This window comes from Macaca nemestrina, chromosome 8 (genome assembly GCF_043159975.1).
Source record: "Macaca nemestrina isolate mMacNem1 chromosome 8, mMacNem.hap1, whole genome shotgun sequence".
Lineage (NCBI taxonomy): Eukaryota > Metazoa > Chordata > Mammalia > Primates > Cercopithecidae > Macaca > Macaca nemestrina.
The window spans coordinates 51,874,899-51,902,484 of record NC_092132.1 but is presented as its reverse complement, the minus strand read 5'-3'; the positions used below and the strand labels follow the sequence as shown (position 1 = coordinate 51,902,484).

At 39.5% G+C, this 27,586-nt stretch overlaps 2 long non-coding RNA genes across 4 annotated transcripts in view; one reads left to right on the top strand and one right to left on the bottom strand.

The window, feature by feature from the left end:
- LOC139355808 (uncharacterized) overlaps nucleotides 1-5,297 on the bottom strand; it is a 41,587-nt gene extending 36,290 nt beyond the window's left edge. The window contains exon 1 of one of the 2 annotated variants that reach the window (XR_011606884.1): nucleotides 4,453-5,297. This is a non-coding gene — a long non-coding RNA (uncharacterized lncRNA). The remainder of the gene's footprint in view (nucleotides 1-4,452) is intronic. The other variant, XR_011606886.1, reaches the window with a different exon arrangement.
- A 1,421-nt stretch (nucleotides 5,298-6,718) lies between these two features.
- LOC139355809 (uncharacterized) lies at nucleotides 6,719-21,311 on the top strand. Of its 2 annotated transcripts, XR_011606888.1 has the most exons (5): nucleotides 6,719-7,531; nucleotides 8,546-8,631; nucleotides 9,236-9,365; nucleotides 16,339-16,495; nucleotides 21,052-21,311. It is a non-coding gene; the product is annotated as an uncharacterized lncRNA (long non-coding RNA). The 2 variants fall into 2 exon arrangements; XR_011606889.1 differs by lacking the exons at nucleotides 16,339-16,495; nucleotides 21,052-21,311 and adding an exon at nucleotides 12,530-12,600.
- The last annotated feature ends 6,275 nt before the right edge of the window (nucleotides 21,312-27,586 follow it).

Here is a 27,586-nt window from a genome sequence, read left to right as displayed (position 1 = left end):
TGGCTTCTGCTCTGGAGTAAGAAATCTGAATAAGGTTCAATTAGGTTAGTACAGCTTCATACCTCGCCCTCTTAACATCATTGTTAATTAACTTCCCAGACTGAATGAAGGAGAGAGGGGCTCCCTCCCTCTTTTCTGCATGGGGCACTTCTACTCAACCATGTGGACCCTTACAGATACCCTCTTCACCCTGTTCTTATGTGTTATTTCCCTCCTCATATAAAAGGCTAAAATGTTATCTATAATTTATCTAGTTTAATTGTAAAGTTAAGCAAGTGAGTTTTGGGAATAATTAATACCATGGGGAAAAATGTTCATAGTATGTTAAGTAAAAGGATCAGAAAACCACATCATAGGTGCAATATGATCCCAGTATGCGAGGGGAGGTGTTATCTTTTGTTGATTAATCCTTGAAGGTGGTTTGGATTTTATCTAGATTGTTCTCAGTCTCTTCAAAGGCATAATTATTTAAGCATAAAATACATTATTTTCTTCATTTTTTTTCTAAATATCCAAACCCTTGAAGCTGATCTCCCTCCCTCGTGCATCTTCCACTTACACTGATTTGTATCTTCTGACCTTAAACCCTGAGCCTTAATTCTCAGCCTTCATCTAAAAATAGACTCTCTAACAAAAGCCACTGTAAATATTAATAACACGTTGTGGCTCTCAAGGCTGCTAGATTGTTCTAGAAAAGTAAGGCCTTGTTAAGAGAGACTTTTAAAATCACTTTGTCCTTGTCTGGGAATGGCTTTATTATTTAGCCAAGTTACCTGATAATTAACACAGATTTAACCAATTAGGTTAACATAAGTGTCACCTGATACTTGCTCTGAGTCCTGGATTTCTGTTTAGTGCAAATTAGCACCTACTAATTAAATAAACTTAAGTGCCAATAAATAAAGCATGGCAAGAATTGATTCAAAAAATACTATATTCTGTAGATTTGCTAACGCTTCCTTCCCAAATTGATATGAACTCAAAGGGATGGGGAGGGCATCAAATTTAACTACCTATATAATAAAAAGTTAGACAAGGTTAGAATTTGCAGAACTGCAGTAAAATGAAGCATCATACTCTACTACTTTAAGGGCCCTAATCCTATGGTCACTTCTTAGGCAGTATAAATATATTATAAATTAGACAGTGTTCAGGTGTATTCACTCATTGCTTTCTCTATGCGTTCATTTCACCTTCCCAGTATGTCCTTGGGATCTGAGCATAAACTGTGACGCCAGCATGATGAACTTATTTTAAAGTTTTGATAAAATTCATTGGATGTGTTCTAGACAGTTGAACGAACAAAAGAAAATTTTAACCTAAAAACCTTTCCACAGTCTCCCTTGCATTTATTCTTTATTTTCAATATTAGAAACCCTCCCTGGTTACTTCTTAATGGTTTTTTTATAGTCTACTACTTAGTTCATTGATTCATTAGTTCATTCCCTAACTTTCGTCTTTTCTCCAGCGTCATCCATCTTGTGCATCCTGCATAGCTCTGATCATTCCTTCTCCCTGCTTAAAAAAAAAAAAAAAAAAAAAAAAAAAAAAAAAAAAAAAAAAAAAAACCTTCCTGGGCTCCCTGTTGCCAAATGAATAATTTTTAAAAAATAAATTCAAGGCTCTTTGCAATTAGTCCCAAGTTTTTCAAAATTGCTTTCGATTATATTCTTATGACTAGTTCAAGTTTCCATCTTTCTCTGAATATGCCCTGAGTTTTCTTTCCATTCTCTTTTCTGGTATTTATGTTACCCTATAATGATAATAATGAATGATAGTAATAGCCATCACCTATTGAGTCTTCACTACATCCACATAATCTCTAATCCCTTTACCTTATCTCTCTTTATTATAATTATAATATAGATAATTATAAACATTATATCCCTTTATCCATATAACTACATTAATAAAGTAGGTATCATATCCCCCCTCAAAGAAGTTAAGCAACTTGCCTATGGTTACCTATAACATATTAAGTGTTGGAATTAGGTTTCAAATCCAGGCCTCTAATCACATGCCCATTCCCTTAACCACTTTATGTCTCACCTTACTCCATTCCAAATGCAAATGCCCTCACCACCCACCTCCCAAATAACCACACATATACACACATACAGAAACTCTACCATTCTTCAAGGTCTATCCCAAATGCCACCTACCTCCTACATAAAGCCTTTCCTGTTACCGTTCCCTTCTCCCATAGGTCCTCCTCCTCCAAAACTCCAAACTACATCATTTCTGCCTAAGAATCCATATGCCCCTAGGCTTCAACATCTAGTGATCTCAAAATAAGATTGTTTATTATTTAATATTAAAATTATAATGACTGAATCCTGTCCTGTGAATCACAGGAAGTCTATTTTTTTCCAGGTTTCCTCCATACATAATTTCTGGGAACCCCAGTGGAGGAGCCATATGCTGCAAAATTTATCTTAACTTCCCCCTATTACCCATGTTCTGAAATACTGCTATATCAGAACTTCCCTAGGGTCTCTTTGGGGTGTTTTCTCTTCCTGCACTGATGTGCTTCAAGACTGGACACCAGTGCACTTTGTTAACCACCAACTCCCCCAAAGAGACCACCAGAAAAACCTGGTGATTGAGCAAAGCAAAGTTTATTAGACTTACCGCTGTAAAGAATACCACCATGACAGAAACTTGGTCTCAGAGGATGCAGATCAGAAAATGGATATTTACAGAATTCTGTAATTTGGCTTAAGGGGGAGTCTTTCAAGCTGGAGAACTAATTGAGATTAGACAACGTTTATGACATAGTAGTTTAGAATTGGTGAATACAGCAACACTCATGTCTTGAAGCAAGTTGTGATAAATTATTATCTGAAAAGTGAACTGTTGCTTAGATGAGGAGTCTATCATTCTCATAGAACTGTTTGCCTAGATAACCAAATGCTTTGCCCAGATAAATTAATTTGCAAGAATTTCCTAAAGCAAACAGTAAAGTTATTTACTGGTTTACAGTTTTATCTTGTTGAGAAAGAATTTCCTAGAAATAATAGGTCATATTGACACAAGCTATCTGAGTTCTCAACTTCTCACCAGTTCTTGATTCACAGCTAAGCTCAGACTATGGTATATAACAAGACTTTATTGAATCATTGTGGGATAACGGAGATACAATGTGTGAAGCCCTCTTTTTTGCTGTTACTCTCGGAGCTCACAGACCATAAAGCCAACTGCAAGTCACTTGTTTAACCTCCAGAATAAAAGATAGAATTAAGAAAATGCACAGATAGAAATTGAAGACTAACAGGCAAGATAGCAGATCGGGGGAAACTAAAAGCAAATCATCAATCTGGGAGCATCAATCATTAGTTGCCATGGTATTAGGCTGTTAACGGTTTTGCTATTCTTTTTCTGTTTGAAGCACTTTAATAGCATTTCCCAAATGAAGTCTCAGGATTCCCATTCATTTATGTGTGAAGCTCCAACAAGCCGAAAGGGCATATTGAGATCACCTCACCTACTCAATCTGTGATGATTTTAGAATTTTAATTGTAATTATGTGGCAACTCGCAAACCCCCTTTCACTGTCAGCCTCACGCAGGTAGCTCAATGCAGTGCTTTTTAAACTTACCTACTGAAGCATCCCCCTAACGACAGAGAAAACTTTTACCTTACCTCTGGTAATATTACTACTTCAGGGAAAAGACGCAGGTTTAAACTCAGGTTTCTAACAATCACCCCTCTACCACTCCAGGTTGAGAGACACATCCTTATGTTGATCAATTTGTTTGTCATTACTCTGAAAGATTAAGATGATCTTATTACAGCTGCTGACATATTAATTGTCCCCTAAAACAGAGTTTGCAAGTATCTGACTACGGAAGAATTTCCTTTCGCTCCCTATATGATTGAAGATCAACATCAGCTTGTTTTGATTTTTGATTTTTGTTTTACTTTCTCTCCCATTACCACAGGCACACACACACACGCACATTCACACATAAGTCAGGCTACCTGAAAAAGGCATCTCCATGAAACCTACTAGTGGAGCAGCACAGACAGGCATGGCCTTTGGCCCTGTTCCCCCCCCCCCCCCCCCCCCCAGCCTCAGGGGCATGCAAAGAGGTGAGCGAGGTGAGAAGGAGGCAGACTCAGGTGAAGCGGAAAGGGAATCTCAGCCATACTCCCCAGGTGCCATCTACTCAGAGACCCTCAGAAGCCCTCCAAACCGTTCCATCAGACCCAGCCTCATGTTTCAGGGTGTAATAAAGGCTGCAGAAGTAATAGAAACATACTTACCACTGTCAAAACGAATCTGTTAATAGGAAAGTTTGTGGCAAGCATTGGGTAGCTCATATCCGTGAGGAAACTGGTTTCCTACTTAGAGAAAATAGAGCTGTTCTTCTTAAGCAGAGAGATGCCTATTGTGTGGGTAATTACAGGGAGGCCCGGCTGACCTGGCAATGAGGTAGGGTAGCTAAATACCTGAAGGCAAGGGGAGCGCCTGAAATGAAAGCGAAGGCCCCATCTGTCAGGCTGTAATGATTGTGCTATTTGGAGGCAGAAAGGTTTGTCTGGAGCAGCTGGTTTCTCTCCAAGTGACCTTTTAGCATTTCTGCTTTTGCCGTCTGACAGATGTGTCAACTCAATAATTTCAAAAGCCCCTGAGTAAATAACCAATTGTGAGCAAGGATGACCCAAAGCGATGACAAAATGGCTGCACGCAGCACATTATGGAGCATAATACCGAGCGACGGAACCGGGAACATTATCAGAAGGAAAAAACATTTTCGTCTGTAGTTTGGACTAAATGGCTCTCCTACCCACACTTCAGTTGTTCTTGAAGCGGAGAAGAAAGGGAAATGCGCTGACACGGAGGGACGCGGCGGCGGCCTTGCCCTTGGAAGCCGCATTACCGGGCGCGGGACTCAGGTGGCGTCAGGGCGCTGGAAATGGACTCCCGCGCGCTCGCCCCCGCTCCGCCGGAGGACCCGGCCCGGGCTAATTGGCGTTGTGAATGATTGGGGGCTGTGAACAGGCAACTGCAATCAGACCAGGGCTGATGGCGTTGAGAGTCTTGCAGAGTTTGCACTGGCAAGGCAGGTGCGGCCGGGCTGCTTTTCTCCAGGAACTAAGCAGGAGGGGGCCCAGAGGCCAACGCTGCAAGGATCCAGTGCAGCAGGGGCCCGAGCTTCAGGGAATAAGATTGCCCAGGATTCCTCGGGGGGCAAGCAGAGCACCCTTGCGTGGAAATCTGATTGATTCAGCGCATGCATATTTTTTGCCAGGCGTTTTAAACCCTTCACTGCTCCACTGGAAACACCATCAAACTAAGGTGAGAAGAGTTCCGCCCAGCCCCCTGAGCACTACATGGCCCCTCCCTCAGGGCAAGACGCTTCTGCAATGGCATTTTCTGAGACTTTGGTGTCCAAATATTCTTTCGATTATCCTACATTGAAAGTGTTAGCATTTTCTCTCTTTAATCACTTAATCCCCTTTTAAAAATGCATTACATAAATTTACAGTAAACTGAATATTAACCTTCAAAGGCAAATTTTCCATACCTGCCCATCTTCCCAGAGACAAACTGTTATATCGAAAGAGGTAATGTACACACACAGAGTGCTGTGCTGGGGAACAGCTCATACCAGTTTGTGAGAGTCAATGTCAAGTTTTCAGGAATACTGCAAACATTTTTAAACCGATAGGACCTTTGAAATTGGTCATAGTGGTAGTATTTACACCATGGAAATCAGTAAACGCTATAAATCAGGGCTTTTTTTCTCCTGGAGTGGTGGAGTGGGGTTATTACACATTTACAGCACACCACTGACGCAGGTGAATCAGAGCATTAGCGTACTTCCATTTGGCCATGAGATCTAGCTTTCTCTCTCTCTCTCTCTTTTTTTTTTTTTTTTTTTTTTTTTTTTTTTGAGACAGAGTCTCGCTCTGTTGCCCAGGCTGGAGTGCAATGGCACAATCTCGGCTCATTGCAAGCTCCGGCCCCCGGGTTCACGCCATTCTCCTGCCTCAGCCTCCCGAGTAGCTGGGACTACAAGCGCCCACCACCACGCCCAGCTAATTTTTGTATTTTTATTTTTTTTATTTTATTTTTTTTTTTTTTTTGAGACGGAGTCTCGCTGTGTCTCCCAGGCTGGAGTGCAGTGGCGTGATCTCGGCTCACTGCAAGCTCCGCCTCCCGGGTTCATGCCATTCTCCCGCCTCAGCCTCCCGAGTAGCTGAGACTACAGGCGCCCGCCACCGTGCCCGGCTAATTTTTTGTATTTTTAGTAGAGACGGGGTTTCACTGTGGTCTCGATCTCCTGACCTTGTGATCCGCCCGCCTCGGCCTCCCAAAGTGCTGGGATTACAGGCTTGAGCCACCGCGCCCGGCCTAATTTTTGTATTTTTAGTAGAGACGGGTTTTCACCATGTTGGCCAGGCTGGTCTTGAACTCCTGTCCTCTGGTGATCCGCCCGCCTTGGCCTCCCAAAGTGCTGGGATTTCAGGCATGAGCCACTGCGCCTGGCCTCCTTTACTGAATTTGTATTGCAGATTCTGCACTTAATTATTGACAACGTTGAGGCTGATCAATGACAAAATATTTGCTAATTTCAAAAAGGTTTGAGAATGTTTATGGATTATAGTTACGTTCTTTAAAAAAAAAAAAAAAAAAAAAGGATTACCTATATTTTAAAGTAAAATTACCTCAAAATAACATGCAAAACATCAGCTCAGCTCTGATCATGGCTTTTTGCTGCTAAAAATCTTCCATGGTTTCCCTACTACTGACTGATTTTTTTAATTAATTCAAGTCCATTTACAATTGGCCCCAACTTTTTCAGAATAATTTCTGCTACATCTTTATGAATTGCTCAAGCTTCAGTCTTAATTCCATAAACTTACTTTATGACTGCTCTCCAAAATAAAATTTACAGTCAGTCCTGGCTGATCTGGTCCGATAAATGCTCAGGATATTCCACACACATTCCTGACATCAAGTTTTGCTCATTTACGTGCTTCCTATCAGAACCACATGCCCCTGTCCTACTACCTACCTAGATCCTGTACATTCTCCAAAGTCCCACTCCTCTCACAACTCTAATCCATAATGGATTTCTTTTTTTCCTATAACTTCCATGACATTTTTTGCTTCTACCTCTCACTTTGGCTCTTAACCATACAACACACTACCCTGGTGTTTTACTTTGCTCTTTTCCATGTGCACACCTTGTCTACTCAAATAGAGTATAACCTCTTGATGAACAAGGCCTTTTATTACGTAAGATAGTATAGATCTTCCTCAGCCCCTGCACAGCACTATTTATACACATAGTAATGCTTAAGACAGTGATTCTCACCTCTCTGAATCTAGAATCTCTGTGGGAGATTTAATAAATACTGCTACCTAGGCTTCAACCCACAGAGATTCTGATTAAGTTGGTTCTGATTCTATTGTGTTAGCAAAGTTCCCATATAGTTACAAATCTACTTACTTTGTTGCTACCCAGTTCAGAATCCCTGGGGAATTCTCAATCCATGGTTGAGAGCCATGACTTAAAAGGTATGTGGATGAATATAAGGAAATAAAACTAAATTGTACAAAATAGACAATTGTTTTACTAGCCCCTCTCTTTTTAACCAAGGTAGATTCACAGCTAACTGAAATACACCATTATGGCCTTTAATACCCACTATTTGTCCATGAGCTCATTGAGGATGGGGAATAAATTATGTTTGTAGCAACATCCCCATCTATCGAAATGTCTGGAACCAAGCAGATCTTCGGTACCCACAATGATTGCCATTTCGTGTCTATCCATTTAGATTCCTGCCCCCCAACCCCCGCCCTGACACCCACCTCCACCAACCTCGCTGGGAAACCCTTCCAGACCTCAGTTTAGATGAGACCAAAATAATAATGTTGTTAGTGTGTTTTAAAGTCATGTTTTTAATAATAACACAAAAGATTAGACGAGTTAATTTAAAGATGATAAAAGAAAAAAAGCATAACGATTCTCTTTCTCATTTGATTCCATTTCTCCTCCACGAAAGAGAAAGATACTCCGACTACGAAGGATAGAACACAAATCCTAGTAGGGGAGATAGTAAGAGAGTGTCTAACAGCTTTAAAATGTGTTCAAGTCCAGATGCATTATATCTAAGACAATTAAAACAATTTGCAGCTGTTATTGCAGCTGCTCGTGTCCTGGGAAAAAAAAAAAAATCAGAGGGAATGGGAAAATTGCCAGAAGATCAGAGCTAAGTAAATGCCTTAGATTTCAAAAAGAGGGATTTCATAATCTAAAGCCAGATGAGTTTGACTTTCATACCCAGCAACATTTTAAAATGGATTCTTAACTCAATTATGTGTATGCACTTAATAGGGAAAGAGGCAATCACCAAAGGCCAGCATAAAGTAGCCAAAAATAATTCATGACAAATTATTTTTATGCACTTACTATATTAGAAGGAAATGGAAAGAATATTACAGGCAGATTTTATTCAAACACCAGTCAGGATTGATTTAAAGAGAGAAATGTATTGAGTCCCTGCTATGTGCTGTTTACCGTAATAGGCCTTTGGGATAAAATGCCGGACGGGACACAGTTGTCGCCTTCAAGGGGATTTAAGTCTAGTGGGAGAAGTTGAAAAGAACCCAAGGTCAGTCTTCATGGGGTTCAGCATGGGTGCAATGGGGAAAGATGAAAGGAAGCTCTTAGATGAGGGAAACTCTATTCTAGGAAGTTGGCGTATTAAGGGGATTGGATGCATAAAGAGAAATAAGCCAGGCCAAAACAACTGGGAACTGGAGGTGAAGAACGTGCCAGACAGAGAAAACAGGAGGTGAAAGGTTTCAAGCTGACAGAGCGAGTTGGCTTAGGAGGCTGTAGGTAGTTCAGGAAGACTGAAGCATAGACTTCAAAGTCGAGAGTAAGGAATGCAGAGAGAAAGGTAGAAGAAACAGACAAGAGTCCAAACTAAAAGCCATGTTAAGTACTTTAGACTTTATTCTGAGAGTAGTAGAGAACCTTTGGAGGTCTGTAAGCCAGAAAATGCACATTGATTTCACCAAGTGATTTGACAGTCTCCCATCACATTATTGGGGATATGATGGAGAACTACGAACTGCGTAGCAATGAAGTAGGTCAGTTGGTAACTATTTGAAAAATTGTCCCATGAAATGTCAATGCATAAAATTGTTAGCAAGTAAAACGAATTCTGTTGGCATTTTTCTATGCCCTTTCTTTGATTCTGTTTTATTCAGTGTATTTATCAAGAATTGAGGCAGAGTCTTTTTTATGGACTGCAAAAAGCTGGGAAGGAGGCAAAGTGTTGTTGAAACATTATCAAGATTCAGAAAGCTCTTGACAGGCTGGAGCAAAGGGCCTCTGCCAGTAAGATAAAATTTTAATCTTCATTTATGTTTTAAAGATAATCTCTTCCAGAAGAATAAAATGGGGAATCCTCACTTTATAACAATTCATGTGAAATTATAAATTCAAGAGTCAAAAACCTGTTGTGCCAGCGACTGTGACCCTGCTTGCTAGGAAAATAAAACACAGACCGTGTGAGTGATATTACTGTGTTTGGCTCTAGATGTGGCAGTGGCTCCAGTAAACATCACCAGCTCACATTTAGGAACTGTGTCCAATTCTAGGTTCAGATACCCAATGTCAAGGTATTTGAAGACCATGGTATAAGAAAATGGTAGAAAGATATAACTGAACAGCGATAGAAGACTTTAATTTTTTAAAAGAGTAACTCCAGAGGATTGAAATAGGACCACCGAATGAAAGCTCTATATAAGGAAGACATTTTTAGAAGAAAATAATTTTGTGTCTTTTGTATTTTGTGTTCCTCCTTTCCAGTGCTTTTCTCTATAAATAAATATTCTGATGTACTTGTAGATTAAAAAAAGAAAGAAAAATAATTTGGGTGGTTGAGGTAATTGACTATAGAGCATTGGATGACAATGTATGTCAAATCTGTAAGTGGAATAGGTGGACTTGTAGCTTGTGGTCTTCCTACCAATGGAGAGGCTTGTGCCGTCTCTCAGAGATGGTCACTAAAGATGAACATGTCTAATAACAAACCCAAGATACTGGAGATGTTCATTCAATTTGTTGGGAATATTTAAAGGGAATTTTTATACTGGAAGAGAGGTCTGGCTTTTCCTACCTTGAGATCCTATTTTAAAAATTCATCATAACCACCCCTACCTCAATGTCACTGAAGGACTAGAGGAGAATGACTATTCCAGACCAATATTGCCACCTCAGAGTCATTCCTGTCTGCTTTCATTCAATATTTATCCTATGGTTTCAGGAATTGATTCCTTCTTTTATTGCTCATTCTTTTAAAGGATCCCAAACATCTCTTCCTCATGTTTCATGCTTTCTTAAAATTTCTGACACCTCCATGATGACAGATGTTGTAGCATAAATAACCAAAGATATCAAAGCTTTTGGGATAAGTTTCTCCTAAGGAATTCTGACGTAGGACCTAGTGGTCCCTTTTTGTCCATCTTCTTAGTCATAAATGCTGAGCAACCTTCCTTTCCCATGACCATGCCACTCTATCACAAACATTTCAAGAAACAAGTATAAAAGTGGCTCTCCACTCACCTCTGACCTCTTACATGGAGGCTGAGTTCAAGCACAGCCACTGGTATCCTCCAAACATTTGCTGGGGCCACCCCTTTCCTGCAACCCCAATCCCACTACTCCAAATTCTACCTGTGCCACCTCTACAGCCTGTCGCTTCCAGAGTCCTCTTTGTTTGGAAATTGTCAGTGCTCAAAGCTACTGACAAATTTATTTTGGCTTTCAGGATGACTGTCCCATACCTAACACCTTGAGATTCCATTATGTTATGGACTATAATACAATTTTCAACCACTTTTTTTAAAGGGCTTCAGTGTTTAACCTCAGTCTGACCCTGGGCCTCTTGCCTTCCTCCTTCTATTTTCTTGCTTGTACTTCATGTTCTTCCAAGAAAGTTTACTGAATAATGCTGCATCTAGTCTGTCTGCATTTTTTCAGATTCTGTTGTCTTCATAAAATCCCCGAACTGGCCCCAGTTTAGATCACAACAGACTTTTCTTTCCATTATTACAACACTCTAAAACTCCTTTTTCTTCTTGAAATCTCATTTTACAACCCTGCCACCACCACCACACATACACACACACACACACACACACACACACACGTAATAATGCAACTTCACTGAAGAAAAACTAGTCTCTTTTCAAAAGGAAATGATGTATGTTCTATTTGTTCTTTTTCTATTTACTCCTCAATCCATTGCAATCTGGGTTTCTGCCATGGTTGTTCCACCAAACTGACTCTCACAATGGTCAGTAACATCTACTGGTTGACAAATACAATGGACACATTCCAGTTCAATTATTACTTTATCTCCCTGCAGCATTGGTCATTGTTGACAGTTCCCTTCTTTTTGAAATTCTCTTCTGCCTTAAGCTTCAAGGTTTTCCTCATAACTGACTGACTCTTCTCTTTGAGTTTTCTTGTCTCTCTCCACCAGCCATTTAAAAATTGATCTTTACCAAGATATGACTCTCAGAGCTTTACTTATCTCACTCCTCAAGCTGTCCCTCGAGTAATCTCGCCCACACACAAATTTCAACTAACACTTACAGATGATGACATCTGACCTCTAGGCTCACATCTGTGCTTGCATATGCTCTAAGCTTAAGACTTCAAACTCACAGAAACTCACCTCATCAGTTTCCTTGCCCTCAAACCCTCAAAAAAATTCAGGAGAAAAAAAAATCCTTTCGTCCTTTCATGAACCTAAATTATCTGGGTGGTTTTTGTTTTTGTTTTGTTTTGTTTTTGTAAATTTGGCTTCACCTTTCCACCCTCACTTTGATTCTGACAATGATGACTAAGATGCAAAATAATAGAACATTATATACACACTTGGCAATTAGAGACTAGAAACTCTGTTCTAAAAAGGTGATAAAAATAAGCTTAGTGTTTTTTAGATTGCTACAATTATTTATTTATTTATTTATTTATTTATTTATTTATTTAGGCAGACAGAGTCTCGCTGTGTCACCCAGGCTGGAGCACAGTGGTGTGATCTTGGCTCACTGCAGTCTCTGCCTGCCAGGTTCAAGCTATTCTTGTTCCTCAGCCTCCGGAGTAGCTGGGACTACAGGCATGTGCCACCACACCCGGCTAGTTTTTATATATTTAGTAGACATGGGGTTTCATCATGTTGGCCAGGCTGGTCTTGAACTCCTAACCTCAAGTGATCCGCCTGCCTCAGCCTCCCAAAGTGCTGGGATTACAGGTGTGAGCCACCATGTCCTGCCTCCTACAGTTATTTTTAAAATAAAGTTAAAAGGGTGGCTATAATCATGTGCAGTTGCCAATCAATAATTCTATTTTTTCAATAAGCAAAAACTTGGACTCTGGATTAGAGCAGACATACAAAACTCTGGGAATCCAGATGTTCTGTTTAGAAAGAGATTTGGGGTAACACATCTTGCATTCTAAAGCTCACTAAATTCTTCCTTCTATCTTGGCAGGTTACATGATGAAACAATACAAGCTGCTGTGTTTCAAAAAAAAAAATAAAAGAATCTTTAAAATTGTCCAATTGCTTTTTTGGTAAACACAGGTGAATTTATTGTTTGAGGTACTCTTCTTCTTTGCATGAGGTTGTCTAAAACTCTTCATTATTAAGGTCAGAGTCTTTCCTCTGCTGGGAAGCCTCAGATGCAGGCTGCCACCACTAAAATAAGTCATAAATCGGAAATCCCAAGCCAAGACCACATAAGCCAAAGTATCACGCACCCAGCATATGTAGAGAGCACAAACCTATTATTTCACACCTGGTGCTATGCCAGTGGAGATTCTAGAAGCACAGAATTAAACTGTTACTTTTGACAAAGTAGTATTATTTGTTGGCATTCAGTAAATTTGCTTGAAATTCTAACAACTTCCCTATATAGAATATCTACCCACCTGACATTTTTTCTTTATATGAAATCTTATAATAGCGCATCTGTAATAACATTTCCTGTTTCCATTTTTTCCCAAGGAACACTGTTGGCTTCTACTGTATAAGAACTACAGTGCATCTATCTCCATTAGCATTGTCACACGGGTTTTATAAAATCATATTACAAAATGTGGGTCAGTGATCACTGAGTCATGTAATTTATCAAGACAATACCCAGATGCACTGTTTGACATTCGTTTTGCAGAGATGCAATCTACTGGTATAAACAACTCTGCAATGCCTACCATTCTTCAGAAGCAAAGGCCATTTACGACTAGGGGAAAAAAATCAATATCCAGAATTCCACTCACTATCAAATATTTAATGTCCTAATGTTTTATAAGATAATATATCAGTGAAAACTGACAGCACACTTTCTGTCGATAATACATCATCCTTTCAGCTTGACCCTCTAATGGTGTCTCTAAATTCAGACTTTTAGAACCAAAAAGGACTTTGTCTCTTAGCCCAAGCCCCTGATTTTACTAAGAGGACACTGAGATACATAGTACAAGACTGAAGAACAACAAACTGGCCCAGTGGTTGGTGATAAAGTCTACAACTAAAGTTTCCCTGGTCACAAATTTAATAAATACCAAGTTCAGTTCTTTTCAAATCTTGCATATTTCACTCTCTTTCTCTTTCCTTCATCACACAATTAGGATGAAATTAATTCCCTAATGTTTATATTACATTTAATTAAATCAACATTTTTAAAGTACTTGCTCTATACTAGGCACTGAAATAGATATTGGAAATAGTAGAGGTGCTTCTCTTCCATCAAAGCAGGACTTTCAAAAGAAATAGGAGATAAGACACAAATGTTCCCCATTATCCCACTGGCAAGTTCCTCGGTCTCATTCACTAGCATCTTTTTCTCTGTTGCCCTTAAAATCTTATTCTCCCCTTGCCCATTTTTTGCTTAAGACACAACCCAGTCTGCCTCATTATTCCATTGCTCACAAGATGTTGGCTGTGAACTACCCTGATTAGTCTGAAGCATGTGTCTCCTGAGTCCTGGTCGTCTGTCCCCAGGCAGCTACTGCATCTCCATCGGTTGTCTCACAGGTTTCTTAAGCTAACACATCTATAAGTGAACACATCATCTAGAACCCCTTATTAGGGTCCTTATTGGAAGTAACAGTCATAATTCCATTATGCAAGTGCCCTATTTAATTTGTCCACTGAGGTATCTGTCTCTCCTACTACAGTATAAACACCGTGGAGGCAGGTCTCATGTGTTTTCATCTAGGTAGTCCCAATACTTTTTTGAGACCTGGTGAATATATAATAAATATTTATCAAATGAATAAACAAAACCATTGCCTAGGGCCGGGCATGGTGGCCCATGCCTGTAATTTCAGCACTTACAGAGACTGAGGCGGGAGGATCACCTAAGGTCAGGAGTTCAAGGCTAGCTTGGCCAACATGGCAAAACCCAGTCTCTAATAAAAACACAAAAATTAGCTGGGCGTGGTGGCAGGTGCCTATAATCCCAGCTATGCAGGAGGCTAAGGTAGGAAAATCACTTAAACTGGGAGGTAGAGGTTGCAGTGAGTCGAGATTGTGCCATTGCACTCCAGCCTGGGTGACAAGAGCAAAACTCTGTCTTAAAAAAAAAAAAAAAAAAAAAAAAAAAATTGCCTATATCCAATTACCTGATAAGTCCTAGACATTTTTATTATCTTAAACCTCTCTCAAAACCATACCTTTCTCTGTATGAAAAACACTGCCCTGGTTTAGGTTTAATGATTTCTCACTGAAGCTCTGCCATATACCCTAAATGCTCTCCCTGCTTCCAGTATAAACTTTTCCCACTCAATCTTACACGTACTCATAATCTATTTCTGATTTGGTTACAATCCTTCTGTGCCCCTAGTGCTCAGGGGAAGGAGTATAACATTCAGCATCTGCTGTGATCTTGTGCCTTCCTACTTATTCATCATATGCTCTTTTCTAGCCCTGCAGCTCACACTCTATCCATACCAAATGTCCCACATTTCTCATTGTACATGGTGCTCCCTTGCCCTGAATGTATTATCCCAGTTCTCCCCAACAAACTTTTACAGCAGTTGTCAAGATAAAAGTTTATCTCTTGATTTCCTCCAAGCAAACTTCAAGGCTCCTTCTTGACACTCCCAATTGTGCCTTTTACATATTTTTATAATGGCAATTGTGACATAGAAATTCCTGTCTCTATGTGTTTGCCACTGCTGGAGTTGACACACAGAAGGCATTCAGTAAATATTAATGATTATTGTGTAACAATACACACAGCCTATAGAGTGCCCCAATGTCATTAAATTTCCCCATATATACTTTAAATCAAGACTTCACTTTATGTTGTTTTGTTCACTTTAGTATTACTAGATGCAATTTGTGCCTTCAATATATAGTAGACTGAACAAATAGTGGGCAGAAGACATGATCAAAAGACAGGGCCTTGGTACACACCCAGATCTATCTTTCCACTTGGAGAAGGGTGACAAGTAGAGAGAAAAAGAATGAAAGGAAAACAGAAGAGAGAGAAAGAGAGGCATATATACATTAATGCCAACATAATCCACTCCCTCTCATCTCTACCATGGTGACCTTCATTATTTTTCCAGTCCCTTTCATGTCCTCTATCTTGTCTCCTTTCCTACAGCTACCAAGATACACCAAATCCATAGATTATCTCCAAAACTTCTTTTCAACAAACAGTTTCAATTTTCTGTTCTCCAAGTGGTAAGAAGTGGCTAGGAGGAAGCCTAATACAATCATTAGAACTTGGCACACAGGAAGGAGAACATCACACACCGGGGCCTGTTGTGGGGCCGGGGGAGGGGAGAGGGATAGCATTAGGAGATAAACCTGATGTAAATGATGAGTTAATGGGTGCAGCACACCAACATGGCACAAGTATACATATGTAACAAACCTGCACGTTGTGCACTTGTACCCTAGAACTTAAAGTATCATAATAAAAACAAAAAGAACTTGGCCTCTGCTGTCCCTCTCTGACCCATCACCTTTAAGCATGACTCCAGCAAGCAGTGAAACTTCAACATCCCATATCATCAGATATTGACCCGTGAGGGGAGGTGCTGGTGGGTTAGAAATGTTAAAGTTTTCCATCTGAAAATTACATTTGCACAACAAGGTCTACATTGATGCTACCATGGTAAAACCAACGAACACGTCTTGAGAACTAAGAATCACGCGCAGCCATATTATCTTTGATAGAAATCCTTCATGAATCACAAAGAAGCCGTAGATTCTGATATTTTTTGAAGCCAATGATGTAAACATGATACCAGGACACTCATTTTTATCATTTTAAAAATGTTTTAGATTGTGGTCCAACTTCAAACTGAAGAATGTAAGTCACTTTCCAAGATACTTTTCATGTCCTGCATGAGAACTTAGAGTTTAGTGGATTCATGCAAACAACTTGGAGGCTCAACGCAGCAGTCTGAGCAAGATGTGTGTGCTCTGCATCCATCATGTGGTAAGATGAGTTTCCCAGGCTGACCTCCCTTCTTGGATACTCTTAAAATATCAGCATGCAAATAGTCTAAGGTGGACCTCCAACCAACACTGTAGTCAACTACAACAGTGAATGTTTAAGCAAGGTCTCAACTGCATAATTCATTCACTCATCTCCACAGGGACTCTACTAAAGATGTTTACCCTCTGAGTTGAAAATTGTGCCATGTTGAAAGCAGGGTAGACTCCCTAGCTCTGATGTTTAGACAGCATCAGCTGTAACCCCAATCACTAAGCAAGAGGTTTCACAAATGCATCATTGATTACATTCAATGGATTATTTTTCTCTTAAACACAAATTAAGACTACAGGGGAAATGATAATTCTGTTTCCCATTGCTTTCTCTTCATCGGATGAAGGAAAAGGGAAATAATTAGTTAAGAGGGAAAATCAAGAAACCAGAAAGTGATTATACTTGTAGTCCTCCAGCCAAAGGTAGACCCTTTAAGAAATGCACTCAGCGGCTTTCAGATAGGGCTACATAATTGGCCCCATCCCCACAGACACAGATAAACCTGGATTTCTGTCCTTTTCTGTGTCTCTTACTAAGACATGGATGCCTCAAGGGAGAAGCTGGATGGGTGGGAGTGAGGTTTGTGTTCCTTCATCAGAAATGTCACTGCTGCTCTCCTGAGTGTCCTGTCTGCCTTAGAGCTCTGCTCAGCCCTCTTTGTTGCCGAGGCATCAGCTTAGATTATTATTCTGACACACCATCTCTGCAAACCCAAACACATGTTCAGTGTATTTTAATGCTTCTGAGAAAAAGCACCTCAGCCTGGCAGATGGAGATACATGTCCAAAGATGAACGAGCTGCGTAGACCAAACCTGTTGTCAAAACCCCCAAAACTATAACATCAGTGACTGCCTTGGTTGTTAATATCTGAAACTATGTAGAAATGTGTGTGGCAGTAGCCCAAAAGAAACAAAAATCAATATACTTCCTTGTATATTTCGTGCAACAGCAGAGAAGTAAAGAATATTCAGTATGGATCTAGGTGGGCTACTTACAGGTCTTCGCACATTCTTACAGATGCATGATATTAAAGACAAAGTCATGAAATGAAAGCAATGTGTTTGAAGGACTTTTTATGAGGAGTAAAGCTAAAGCACTTTTTCAACTTGCAACAAACATATGCAAAGTACTGTTTATATATAGCCAGACCGCTGCATCCAGACTGAATGTCAAGCACAGTGCTGGCCCCCTTGGCAACATACTGGTGAACAAGCAGCTTACAGGCTGGCAGCAAAGACAGATAATAAAACAAGCAAATAAAGAGTGTCGAAAGTTACAATAGAAAAAATACAGAGTGTGGTGGCATCAGGGGGCCTGAACTAAGTATAAAAGATCTTTTCGAAAAGGTGATGAGATCCAAAGAATTTCAGCTTAAGCTTCCAGTGAGAGCTGCTTTTTGAAGTTTTGGTATGGATGGATAGATTTCTTTCACATAAATTTATGTCTTTTAAAACTTAACAGTTTTCAGGGGCAAAAAAGAGATTCAACCAGAGCCCATACAATTTTCAGGGAGAGAGGGTCAGTCTCCACCCAGTCAATGTTAATTAACACTGCACAGCAACCCTTTTCTCCATACCCACTGAGTGCCACCCCAACCACCAGTAGGCAGCAACCTCTTTTGTCCTCCTGGGATCTCTATTTCTCTCTCTCTCTCTCTCTCTCTCTCTCTCTCTCATACACACACACACACACACACACACACACACACACAATTTCAATTAGGCACTGCAAGAAAATGATTATTATTGGGGACATTGGTCATAAACATGCTACCAGAAGAGCTACCCTTCCCAATCTCTACAAATGCTGGGTCTACTTTAACCACCATCTATCTTCCTGCCTCAGATAAAGGTCAGAACCTAATAGGTACAAATAAGCAGAAAGGTGGGGATGCTAGCATTGCTTTGGGAGCTCCTACTGCCTAGGGGACGCTGGCAATACAGAAAGTATTAGTGTCAATTCTAAAGCAGAGGACACTCAACTACAGCCTTTTTTTGCTCACATTTTTATGCAAACCCCACTCTATAGCATTAGCCTTGCTCATCTGCACAGAAGGCTGGGATTTCAGGCCAGATTGGAATAAGTACACATGAAACTTGAAGGCTAAATGCTCATATATCTTGCAATATCATTTTTTCTCATATTAGTAGAAGCAAAACATTAAATTGTGCTATATTAGGTAAGGTTATATTAGGAAAGTTATCAATTGTTTGAAAAACTGTCTTCTGGAAATTATTACTGTTGCATGGGCCCCATCAATCACAGAAAATAAAATTAGGAATAAAATTCACTGAATAGGAGATTGGTAAAAATTATCAAGGTTAGCAGATACAAAATGACTTAAATTTGAAAGTACACAAGTCAGGGATTTTATCGAAAAGATGCAAACTAGGGAGAAGCTGCAGGCTGAACTGTGGGAAATGTTTCATTCTCGTGACCACAAAATGAAAGCAAGTAAATATCAGTGTTCACGTCTGATCAAATAAAGAAGCTCCAACAAGGTCCGAACAACTCCTGGCCCACTAAAGGTTGCCTCAGAAAGCAGGATCCTTCTCCCCTGCTGGTGAGATAATGAAAAAATGAAAAAAAAATGATAAAAAAAATAATGAATTGAGACCATCCTGGCAAACATGGTGAAACCCCGTCTCTAGTAAAAAATACAAAAAATTAGCCGGGCATGGTGGCAGATGCCTGTAGTTCCAGCTACTCGGGAGGCAGAGGCAGGAGAATGGCGTAAACCTGGGAGGCGGAGCTTGCAGTGAGCTAAGATCCGGCCACTGCACTCCAGCCTGGGCGACAGAGCGAGACTCCATCCCCCCCCCCAAAAAAAAAGAAAAGAAAGAAAAAATTATAAACAACTGAAATACATAGTAATTATCAACAGAGCAACATGGATTTCGGATTTCTCCATCTTGAGAAGGTCTGAGGAGGAACCAATTTGTGATCAACAAAGTGAGACCAATAAAGAAAAGAATTTGAGTTTCATATTCCAGAGCTTCTGAGCTAAGTCCGTGTAGATAATAAATCATGTAATTTCATGTGCATGAATTCTTGCCTACTGCCCTGCCCACCAGTATAGCTGCTGGTGAAGAAGCCTTGGAAGATCTGGAGGTGGCAGAAAACTCATTTTCCTAGTACTTTGTAAACCTTGGGTTAGAATGGGAGCACTGGCAGCAGTCTGCTGCATAACTAGTTCTCCTTGTCCCTTGTTATGTCAACAGCTACTACTACAATGACTTTCTTTTTTTGAGAATTTACTGTGTAATATAGAGATCAGTTTTATCATGCCCATTTTCAGATGAGGAAAGTAAACTTAGATAGCTTCACCAAGGCATTGACACCCAAGCCTGCTGACTGCAAAGCCCATGTTCTCACACTCCGTACTATAGAGACATCCATTAATATATTAATACATTCACTAACGTAGCTGCCTTAACTCCTTTATGTCTTACAAGACCTAGACTACTGATTACTGAAGTATGGGGCAAGACAATCCACTGTTTGGATGCAATAAAATAGTAGAACTTCTTTAGAAAATATTGACATCTTTTTCTATTTATTTTCAATTAAAAATAAGAAATTATTATGCTGATATTTAATATACAGTGATATGGCTTGGATTTCTGTCCCCACCCAGATCTTATGTTGAACTGTGATCCCCAATTTTGGAGGAGGGACCTGGTGGCATTGTATCATGGGGGTGGATTTCCCCCTTGCTGTTCCCATGATAGTGAGTTCTCATGAGATCTGGTTGTTAAAAAGTGTATAGCACCTCCCCCTACTCTGTCTTCCTCCTTCTCTGCCCATGTAAGATGTGCCTGCTTCCCCTTTACCTTCTGTTTACCTTCTGTCATGACTGTAAGTTTCCTGAGGCCTCCCCAGCTATGCTTCCTGTACAGCCTGTGGAACTGTGAGTCAATTAAATCTCTTTTCTTTATAAGTTACCCAGTCTCAGGTTGTTTTTTATAGCAATGTGAGAATGGACTAATACATACAAGTTAATACCAATATTGTTATGCCAATATTTAATATACAGGTTGATCCTGGTGCATGAATTAGTCTAGTTGCTAAACACTCAAATACAGTCTGTGAGCATCCTGGGAGAAGGGAGGGTTTACTCCTTTAAGCATTTCACAGTGGAGCCCCCCATCTTCCCATTTTACTTTGATATATTGTAGCATGCTGCAGTTCACTGTACCTAGGTAGATATAGATGATGTTTTAACAATAAAATGTAAATGTTTTTCTTAAAGTGCTTAGGGGAGAGTATTTTGAAAGTGGCTATTTAAAAATGTTTGCATAGTTATGTGACTATGAAAACATTTCTGTTGCCATAGACATCATTTAAGTGTGTCTTTCCAGTATCACTTCAACTCTTTCTGCCCCACCTCTGTCCTGTGCAGCCCTGTGTGTGCATGGGCTCTAATCTCCTTCAAGTAGTCAAAAGCTGACAGCTCCCTGCCTCTTACCTGTGTGAGATGTCTCTTTCTTTCCTCCCACCCCAGGTCTTTCATGCTGACTTGGAGAGTGAAAGACTACAGGATGCCCCCATGAGTATCCACATAAGTACAACCCAAAAATGGAATGAAGGTTTGAACAATGGAGGATGGGAACTAGAGAAGATTCCTTTCCCCAAAGAGACTGTCCTGAAAAGCAATTGTAGGAAGGTCATCTCTCAATATCAAACAGTCATGCTCTATATGAAGTAGTGGCCAACTTCATAACACATCCTCAACAGGATTGTACACTTCTAAATAAAACTCAGTCCTGAATAGTACTGCCTAGGTTTTCTTCTAGGGTTTTTATAGTTTGGGGTTTGACATTTAAGTATTTAATCCATCTTGAGTTGATTTTTGTAAATGGTGTAAGGAAGGAGTCTAGTTTCAATTTTCTGCATATGGCTAGTCAGTTCTCCCAACACAATTTATTACATAGGGAATCCTTTCCCCATTGTTTGCTTTTGTCAGGTTTGTCAAAGATCAGATGGTTGTAGGTGTGTGGTCCTATTTCTGACTTATCTGTTCTTTTCCACCAGGACACAGGCACAGGCAAAGATTTCATGATGAAGATCCCAAAAGCAATTGCAACAAAAGCAAAAATTGACAAATGGGATCTAATTAAACTAAAGAGGTTCTGCACAGCAAAAAATAAATAAAATAAAATAAAATAACTATCAACAGAGTAAACAGACAACCTACAGAATGGGAGAAAAATTTTGCAATCTATCCATCTGACAAAGGTCTAATATCCAGAATCCATAAGGAACTTAAACACATTTACAAGAAAAAAAAAAAAACACCCCCACTAAAAAGTGGGCAAAGGACATGAACAGACACTTCTCAAAAGAAGACATACATGCAGCCAACAAACATATGAAAAAAAACATCACCATTGATCATTAGAGAAATGTAAATCAAAACCACAATGAGATACCATCTCACACCAGCCTGGTGTGGTGGCTCACACCTGTAATCCCAGCACTTTGGGAGGCTGAGGCAGGTGGATCACCTGAAGTCAGGAATTTGAGACCAGCCTGGCCAACGAAGTGAAACCCCGTCTCTAGTAAAAATACAAAAATTAGCTAGGCATGGTGGCGAGCTCCTGTAATCCCAGCTACTCAGGAGACTGAGACAGGAGAATCGCTTGAACCTAGGAAGTGGAGGTTGCAGTGAGCCGAAATCATGCCATTGCACTTCAGCCTGGGCAACAAGAGCAAAACTCCATCTTAAAAAAACAACCACCACAAAAAAAAAAAAAAAAAAAAAAAAAAAAAAAACAGATGCTGGTGAGGTTGTCACAAAAAAGGAACCCTTTTATTCTGTTGGTGGGAGTGTAAATTAGTTCAATCGTAGAAGACAGTGTGGCGATTCCTCAAAAACCTAGAGGCAGAAATACCATTTGACCTAGCAATCCCATTACTGGGTATATACCCAAATGAATATAAATTATTCTGTCATAAAGATACATAAAACAGGAATGAGATCATGTTCTTTGCAGGGACATGAATGGAGCTGGAGGCCATTATCCTTAGCACACTAATGCAAGAAGAGAAAATCAAATACCGCAAGTTCTCACTTATAAGTGGGAGCTGAATGATGAGAACACATGGACACATCAGGGGGAAACCTGTAGCAAACCACCATGGCACACATTTACCTATGCAACAACATTCTTCACATGTACCCCTGAACTTAAAAAATTCATATAAGTTTAATATAAAAGTAGATAAATAAAACTCACGTTCTGCTTTCTGCGGAAACTAAGCTAAGGAGGGATATTTCCTCTAAAACCTTTACCAAAAAAGAAAAAAGGTAGAAACAATATTCTAAGCAGCTTCAACACCCTCAAAATAACATATTAGTTGGTTTTAATCTCATCCGTTAAAATGTAAAAATGCACCTGCTTCCAAGGAGTTTGCAGGAACAACTAATAAAATCAGCAACGATAGGAATTTTCAACAATAATAATTTAAAACTCCTTTATATAAACAGTGGATGATTGACAAAACACATATCATAATGAAGGGCAGCTAATGCTGTACTTCTTCCATAAAGATCCAAGTATCTTCAGAGGTATTTTTTTCAGCTAAGAACTTAGAAATAGATCTTTGAATAGCTGAATCACATACCATAGTCCACAATTTAAAACAAAATATGGGCCGGGCGCAGTGGCTCACGCCTGGAATCCCAGCACTTTGGGAGGCCGTGGCAGGCAGATCACAAGGTCAGGAGATCGAGACCATCCTGGCTAACACAGTGAAACCCCGTCTCTACTATAAATATAAAAAGTTAGCCAGGTGTGGTGGCAGGCACCTGCTGTCCCAACTACTCAGGAGGCTGAGGCAGGAGAATGGCGTGAACCCGGGAGGCAGAGCTTTCAGGGAGCCAAGATTGAGCCACTGCACTCCAGCATGGGCGACAGAGCGAGACTCTGTCTCAAAAAAAAAAAAAAAAAAGGAAGCATATTTGATCATATTTATGAAAGCAAAACCTTTTGTGCTGTTAATAAAACTATAAAATTTATTTCACTTTGACCGATAATTTGTTTCTATTTTATGCAGGCTTTATAATGTATATACTATTATTACATTAATACATACATATAATTTTAAATCAATAAATATATTGGGATGAGTGCTCAAAACTATTTTATTAGTGGGATGTGTGTTTTCAAAATGACGTGAACTGCCTGAATTTTATTTCTATTTCCTATCCCTTACTACCTGGGAAACCTTGCGCAAGTTAACTAACCTCTCTGAATTTGTCATTTGTGAAATAGGAATGATAATAATATTCACCCTGTAAGACTGTTGTGAGGACTATAGGTGAGAGGCTGAGAAATATACCTAGCACATAACTAGTAATACACAAGTGTTGATTATTGTTATTAAAATGTTGTTAATATAATTACAATATATTTACCTTCCCAGGAGAAAGGCTATGAATGAACGCAGGGAAATTAGTGTATACAAGGTGCTTTCAATGGCTCCAAGAAGCATCCCTGAGCCTTTCGGCTTAGGATGTCTTCAGGTTTGAAAAAGTTTGAGAGATCTGGTCCAAGCCATTTATTTTTCAATTAAGGAAACTAAGGATCAGAGAGATGTATTAGTTTCCCAGGGATCATACAGCTTACGAATCAGAGCCTGGGTCTGACTCCAGAAGCCCAGCCCCCTCCACTGTATCACACTGTACTCCCCTGCCTCTGCAGACACACAAAGGCCCTCAGCCAACAGATGAGCCTCTCACTTTGTGGCAGTCAAGGACGTCTCTGCCAGCACTTTTGCTTCTCTGAAGTCTACAAATCACAAGTCGTGAGGAAAATGACATTAGTGTCTCCTCACTATAATTTAGGGATGACAGCTCTGAAGAATTCCAATGAACTTTCAAATATGGTACCAGTCCCAGCCAACTGCAATCCTGGTCTGTAAGTAGAATCGGAGTACATTTTCTTCCAAGAGCATTATGCTAAAGGAAGCTATGGTAAGTTTGAAACCACCAACACTTCCTAACTCCCTATCTGCATTATTTTTCCTCCAGAGCAGTTATCAATAACATGCTATATATTGTACTTATTTACCTTGTTTATGGCTCTCTGTTCTGCTATCAGGCAAGCTCCATGAGGACAGGGATTTCTGTTCACTGCTGTACTGCCAGTGCAAATATTTATTGAGTGAATGAATATATTTTGAGTTATTCCTGCCACTTTGGCTGTTAAGCTTTGGGTTCTATGGATATAAAGAGTTACTGATATCCTAGATTAAATTTTACACAAGTTCCTAGGCTACTGGTCACACAGAACTGGTTCCTCTACAAATGTCAGCTTCCAGTGATTTGATTTAAATCACTAGCAAAATAACATGTGAGTTAACAGGTGCTAATCCCACTAGTGCCAGCTGAAATGTAATTTCCTCAGGAAAACCATCCTAAACCCCAAGATAAGGCACTTCCCATATTAATGATTTCCATTGCGCACTGTAATTTTCCTCTTGTTGTGCTTACCACAACTGGCATTAAATCACTACATGGGTCACTTATTTGTTCAATGACTTTCTTCTTCTCTAAACTGTAAGTTCCATGAGGACAGGGACCGTCTTGTCCACCACTGTATTTCCAGGACCTGAGAGAACCTGGTGTATAGTAGGCATTCAATAAGCATGTCCCAAATGAATGAACAAGCAAAAATTTAATAAGTATTCCAACTTTAACAAATTCTGCAAAAAAAAAAAAAAAAAAAAAAAAAAAAAAAAAAAAAAAAAACTTTTAACAGTGCATGATTGAAGCTGTAAATTTGGTCCTTGAATTTATTTAAGCAAACTCTAGAGAGAGGAGTAATTATCCTTTCAAATAAAATTCCTAGCTTTTTCATCTAAAGTTGATGATATACAGTTACTTCCAGGAAGATATTTTAAGTTATTTCTTCTGTATTCCCCAAATCTGAATATTGCAGGCTTAATAAGAAAAATTTAATCTTCCAGCAATTTTGCCTTCGACCCCAAGTGAATTTAACCGTCCAGGATTCTGGATTCCTTCCAAAATCCATATCTGGTTTTAAGATAAATTTTCCCAAATAAGCCATAAATATGATTTGGATGGTTGAAGAATACTTTCATTTTAGATGAATAAACCAGAAGTACTTCAGACTTCTAAAATTCATGACCTACATACCTATGCACACTTGCTTTCATTTCCAAGTTTCTATCACTGTTACCTCTCAGAGTGAAATAAAATCCCTTTTCCTCTTGAGTATTCTTCCTGGCTCCTAAGGGAATAAAATAGGAGCGAAATAAACCAAGCTCCTTCCATGTTAAAGAGATATATAGGAGCATGTATCATCCCCCACCCACAAACATACAACTGCCTGCCAAAATAATATTGTATTTATCTTGAAAATCTCCTTAGAACTTAAGAATTCATAGAATATTAAACATCATGGCAGTGAGTACTTGGAGCTAGACATCTAGAAAGATGAAAGGATCCTGTTTAGTCCAGGCAAGTCAGAATTACCTGAGAGTTTCAGAAATGTAGGGACACAGTGGGATAATGTGCTTATTATGAGTGAAGGAGAAACATGCATGTTTCAATTTAATTTAACAATTATATGTTTACCTCATACCATATGCTAGGTTTGAAAGACATAATGGTTTCAAGACTTTCTGCTGGGGTAGCAGTGGTTTGAACATAAGCCCCATGCTTTACATTTAAAGCAGAACTACTTTATACTTTGACTAACAGCCATGAAGGAAAAAATAGATTTTTTTTTTTTTTTACAAACAGGAAAGGTAGAGAAGAAAAAGAAGATCTTAAGATAGTCTTGTTATGGGCACAATGCATATAATCTAGTACTTTCTACCCCCAAATCACAGAGGTATAAAACAGTATATCCCAATTTACTGAAAGTACAGAACTTAGAATGAGCTGTGAGAAATTAATTAGAGCAATGGTTCTCAACTTTTCTTCATGCTGAACTACTCCAAGAGTTTGACAAAAGCATTAATGCCTGAGATCCCAGAGACCCTAATATAATTAATAGTGGTGTGGCCTGGGCATCTGGATTTTTCAAAGTGCCTCAAGTGATTCCAAAGTGCAACAGAGATTGAAAACCACTGGGCTAAAGGGCTTATTGATATCCCAGAGTTCACAAGCCAGAGGTTTCATCCATACTCAAGAGTCAGAGGAAACAAAAAAGACGTGAAGATGAAAGCCAGTCTGGTTCTGCCACTGGGACCTGACTGATAAAGACATCTATGCTTGGTGCACCTGAAAGAAGGGGTGACCAGGAATATCTGTTAGGGTGCTGGGCCCCCTCCCTCTAGAAGGCCTAGCCTTTTTGGGGTCCCAGGCAAACTTAGGAAGACAAAACTCAATTTGGTTAATAATAAGTAAAGCAACTATGTGAAGACTTCTATAGTGAAAGGTAATGAGACTACTCTGGCTGTTTTAAAACTATGCACTCTGGCTCAGTCTTAGAGATCATTCTGATATCAGAGAGAGAGGTAGCGGTTCATGTGTCTTTTAATAACCCTTTTTTTGGCCATTATACTTTCTTGATGATATCCATGACAAATAATACACCTAGATACTCCCATCTATTTCAGATTTTCCAGAGCAGTGGGCAGTATCTTCTTTTGAAGACCCCAAGTTTCTAAGTTTTACAAGGGAAGAATGAAGAACATTCATACCTACTTTAGGGAGTAATAAAAGGCTAATGCCAATAAGGACAAGAGTAATTAGGACAGAAGTCCTAAAACAAAAAGCTGGAAAACTTGAAAGAACAGATGAAAAGGATAAGCAGTCATGCTCTTCTAACTTAAAATAACCATCAAATTCCTAACACTGGTGTGTTAGTCCATTTTGCATTGCTGCGAAGGAATACCTGAGACTGGGTAACTTATAACGAAAAAGTTTACTTTTGACTCATGGTTCTGCAGACTTTAACAAGAAGCATGGTGTCAGCATCCGTGTCTGGTCAGGCCTTAGAAAGCCTACAGACATAGCAGAAGGCAAAGGGGGATCATGTTTGTCACATAGAGAGACAGGGAGC